The 5,219-nt window shown below is 46.5% G+C and overlaps 1 pseudogene; it reads right to left on the bottom strand.

Annotated features, from left to right (window-relative positions):
* Positions 1 to 307: 307 nt before the first annotated feature.
* Positions 308 to 5,219, bottom strand: part of LOC124694547 — a 6,383-nt pseudogene continuing 1,471 nt past the window's right edge.

Below are 5,219 nucleotides of genomic sequence, written 5' to 3' on the forward strand. Positions count from 1 at the left end.
TCAAGTTTGTAGACCACAGAAGTACCATGGTAAATTGCTGCATATATTAATAGAAGTAAATTACACAAATCTCCCACCATTAGGTAGTGGTTTCTACCATTTATGTCAATTTTTGCTAAAATTACCATTTGTGAAACATAGGGTTACAAATCGAGCTAATTCTTGTCTAGCGACATTTTAACAGCAACCCTGATTGATGAGCCCCATATGTCGGTGTTGAGTTGGCAATACTGGTGGAGAAGAAGATGAGCTGGACGTGGAGCCCAAATGACAGCCCCACATCTTTCCCCTTATCTTATTCTTTCTCCTATGGGATGTCTTCCGTCAATGGCGCGGACTTGGTGAGCAACGTGAACGTGACAATCGGCTCCAACAACAGGTCCTCCACGCTGCCGGTGAACGTGTCGTACCGCCGGAATATCTGCGCCACCATCATCCTTCCCACAGCCACCACCATGTCCTTCCCGGGGCACTTCTTGTTCCCCTATGCCGCCACGCCGTCCTCCGGCCCGTTCGACCACACCATGTTCCCAAGCAGCCTCTCCTGATCGTCGCCATCCACGAACCACTTGGGCACAAGCTCGTTGTCGTCCTTGAACACGCTCGGGTCACGTGTCGCCATGGGCTGGTACCCGAATAGCATCTCGCCCTTGCGCACCTGGTACGCCGCGCCGTGGCTCTCCACCACCAGGTCTTGCCGTGCACGCCCGAACTGGAACTCCACCTGCAGGTTCATTCACAGCGCCTCCCACACCACCGATTTTAACAGAGGCACCATGTCCTCGACCAACATGGTGATCTCGCCGCCCTCGGGGCAGGCTTCTCGGACCTCATTGGCCAGCATAGCGTGTAGGGCTAGGCCGGAGCGGGCCATGCACTTGACCATGCGCGGCAGGAAGATCTTGAACCCGTTGTATGCATTGAAGATGGCCATGAAACAACAGGTTGTGGAGGAGATACTCGTGCGAGATGCCGGTCTTCGCCATCTCTCGGCCTCGTGCTTTGATCACCAACCCAACGGCGAGCTGCTTACTCCTTTTTTGTTTGATAAGGTGGTAATATCTTGGGTGCCGTGTGGCGGCCTCCGCGAAGTACGCTGGGAGCGCCGCGTAGTCGCCACGGACGAGGAAGGCCGGCATGTGGAAGGTGTGGAGCAAGAGGTCCTCGATCGGCCACGGCGTGATCACCTTCCTGGTGATCGGGTGCAGCTGCAGCGTGAGGAGCGCATGCCGTGTCGCCGGTCATGGCCTTGGAGGGAGACGAGTCAAAGTAAGGAGGGGAAGATGGGGTTGACTGGTGGTCCCCATGTCCACCTCACCTCTTTTTTTCTGGATGCTTCCAACTCAGCTCTTATAGTTAGATTTAGAATTACAGCCGTGCCAAACGACTATTAGCTTGATTTGTAACACTATGTTTTACAAGTGGTAGTTTTTAGGAAAAATTATCATAAATGGTAATGACCTGAAACCACTGCCCTAATATATTGTGGTAATTTTATGTAGTTTACTCAACTTATAAATATGCATGTTACCATGGTCGTCTTTTGTTCCGACTTCTATTCGAAGTATTCAGCAGGGTGTATGCCTTGATTGGAATGGAAAATGTTAATACCATAGGACTTCGAGTGCGGTAGAATTGCTGCTGGAAAATGGTCGACGATTCGGGTCATGGGAAATGTCCAAAATATTAGTCTTCGTTCCTCCATGGTCTGAATTCAATGCATGCAATGGATAACTGATCAACGTATAGTCACTACACTCATGGTGTATTTCTTGACTAGTACATGCATTCAAGAAAACAGAATGTTGCTTCAGAGGCTAAGCAAGATGTATGATGCACGTCTACCTCGAAAGAGAGAACTGAGGGGCAATAAACATGGAATTGACACTGACACCTTTAAATTTGGAAATGGTCGCCGATAGCTTATACCAGGTCCAACATTCTGTTGATGTGGACAAGCAGTCGAGTCATGTGTTTCCAGATGCTTGACAATATGGAATCACCTAATTAAACCATAATGGTAGTAATTTAACAAAAAAAAATGATGAGTACTACGTGACAGCTAAGCTTAAAAGTCTAATAGTGTGTACACCTCATGAAATCAACATTTCTATTATACTACTGCGATAAAATAAAAGGAGCTTCCATATCCGAAAATACGCAGTAGAAATGCACATGAACCTGAATTTGAAGAAATCTTTAAAATAGTATTTTCAAGTTTCAGAAAAATCGAAATGAATCACGCATGAGCATATTGTTTTGATATTTACTCGTGTAAATTTTTAATAAACCAGTTGTGAAGATTTAGGTTAAGGTGACTTACCCCGTTGGGGGCTCACCCTGCGTGTTATATAGAGGGTTTAACCAACTACCCAAAAGGATTTACAATCTGGTTGTTACAAACTCAACACGCAAGGAAACCATCGACCCTTATCTCTTGGTATCGTGGTGTACAAGGCAAGACATACAAATCTATCTAACCAACTCGCTAACACACCCCCTCAATCACAACTTATCTAAGTTGAGATTGTTCTTGAAGGCTTCAAGCTGGCGTACAGTCATTGGTTTGGTTAACCCATCTGCAACTTGATCTCCTGTTGGAATGAACTTTATATTCAACAATTTCCGAGCAACTCTTTCTCTTACGAAATGGTAATCTACTTCAATATGTTTAGTCCTAGCATGAAAGACTGGATTGGCTGAAAGATAAGTTGCACCCATGTTGTCACACCACAAGCTGTGCTGCCGGTGGATGTGGTAACTTTAGTTCATCAAGAAGAATTTGAATCCACATCACCTCTGCTGTAGCATTAGCTAAAGCTTTATACTCTGCTTCAGTACTAGATCTTGAAACAGTGGCCTGTTTTCTTGCGCTCCATGAGATTAAGTTAGAACCAAGAAATACAGCAAAGCCACCAGTTGATCTTCTATCATCTGGACATCCTGCCCAGTCAGAATCAGAGAAGGCACTGATCATCATAGATGAGGTCCTATTGAACTTCAACCCCAAACTCGGTGTCCCTTTAAGATATCTCAGTATCCTTTTAACAGCAGTCCAATGTGAGGTAGTTGGTGCATGCAGAAATTGACAAACTTTGTTGATCGAAAAAGAAATATCCGGTCGAGTAAGAGTTAAATATTGCAATGCACCAACTATACTCCCGTACCTCGATGAATCTTCAGCATTCGGAGGATCTCCTTCATATGCTCGACAATTTTTCACTTGTTGACATGGGTGTACTCATAGGCTTGCAATTTACCATACCTACTCTCTTAAGCACATCGAGGTATACTTTTCTTGAGTCAATAGAAGCCCATTATTTATTCTTTTTACTTCAATACCAAGGAAGTAATGTATATCACCAAGATCCTTCAAAGCAAAGTCTTTCCGTAGATCTCGAAGAAGAGCTGCTGTTGCACTATGACAAGAGCTAGCAACAATTATGTCATCAACATAAATGAGCACAAAAATGGTAATACTGCCTTTTGAATAGAAGAATAAAGATGTATCAGCTTTGGAGGGAGTAAACCCGAGAGCTATCAGTTTTGCACTTAGTTTGGCAAACCATGCTCTTGGAGCCTGTTTCAATCCATAGAGAGCCTTGTCAAGCTTGCAGATGTATTCTGTCTTGCCTTTAACTTCATACCCAGGTGGTTGTCTCATATAGACATTCTCTTCCAGAACGCCATGGAGAAACGCATTCTTCACATCTAGTTGTCGAAGACTCCACCCCCTGGACACAGCAATAGACAGTACAAGACGAATAGTAGCAGACTTAACTACTGGACTAAATGTATCTTCATAGTCTATGCCATATCTCTCGTTTAAACCCCTTAGCAACTAGTCTAGCCTTATATCTATCAATGCTACCATCAGCCTTGTGTTTGATTTTATATACCCATTTGCAATCTATAACATTTTTTCCTGCCTGTTGCGGAGAGACTAGATGCCAAGTCCTATTTTGCATAAGTGCTAAATATTCTTCGTCCATAGCCTTCTTCCATTTTTCATTTTTTAAAGCTTCATTTAAATGTTCAGGTTCACCTGTCGATGTCAAATTTGCATACCTGACCATACCTCTGTAGTTTTTGGGTTGTATTTTCCCGGAGTGTAGGCGTGTATTCATACGCTGCACAGGGGGAGCGCCACCAGCTTGCGGAGCAGAAGATCCTGCACCTGGCGTTGATCTGACGCGTGCAGGAGAATCTCTATCGGGATCAGGTGAATCTGCTCCGGGATCGGAGCTCGATCCGCCGTCGACGCTCGTCTCCGTCCACTGTCGTCCGCAGGAGATCCAGTCTGTGTCGTGTGGCTACCAGCTCCTGTGCCTCCGCCCGCAGAAGATCCTGAAGGCACGGCAGCAGCACGTGGGCGGGACCCGCGCAAGGGAGAAGTGCGCGCGCCAGTCGGCTGTCTGCCTGGCGTGGCGGTCGCTGGTTCGTCGCGTTGCTGCCGCACAGAGGGCGAAGACGCGTTTTCCGCTGCCGTAGATCCTGTGGGTCCCACGCGACCCTGGGCTTCCGTGCCAGACTGATTTCCTGTTATTTCATGTGCTCGCTGTTCGGCACTCTCTGAAATCTCAAAAACAGGATTAGCAGAAACATTAATCACAGTTGGATCATTGCTATGTTCGCCCCCATGATCAAATGTGTTTGGATTGAGGAGGTGAGGTGGTAACAAAAGAATTTCCTCACGAAATCGCATGCCAGCATTGTCATGAAGTTTAGAGAAGGGAAACACTCGTTTCATCAAAAATGACATCCCGGGAAATATATAGTCGGCCAGAATTAATATCTAGACACTTAAAGCCTTTGTGAATATTGCTATAGCCTAAGAAAACACACTGAGTGGAGCGATATTCCAATTTTCTAGCATTGAATGGACGAAGATTGGGATAGCAAGCTGTTGACTGCCAAAACCCACCGGCGGGCAGCGGCCTTGTCAACACTGTAGAGCCGGGGGGAGCCTAGAGCTGCGGCTGGCTGAGACCCCTCCGAGCGACGGCCCGCAATGCTCTTCTGGTCACACGCGGCGTTGCGAAGTGCAGGGCGTGCCACCTGACCTATACCTGGTCGGGAAGGTGATGAGGTTGCCTCGCTTAGTTTCCTGCAGGGCATACATGTAAACGTTAAATACGAGCCTCGATCGGCTCTCGAGTTATCCCGTGAATCGGCTCAAAGAGCCGATCCACCCATGATCCGTACGGGGTGCACGAATA

This window comes from Lolium rigidum, chromosome 3, assembly GCF_022539505.1.
Source record: "Lolium rigidum isolate FL_2022 chromosome 3, APGP_CSIRO_Lrig_0.1, whole genome shotgun sequence".
Lineage (NCBI taxonomy): Eukaryota > Viridiplantae > Streptophyta > Magnoliopsida > Poales > Poaceae > Lolium > Lolium rigidum.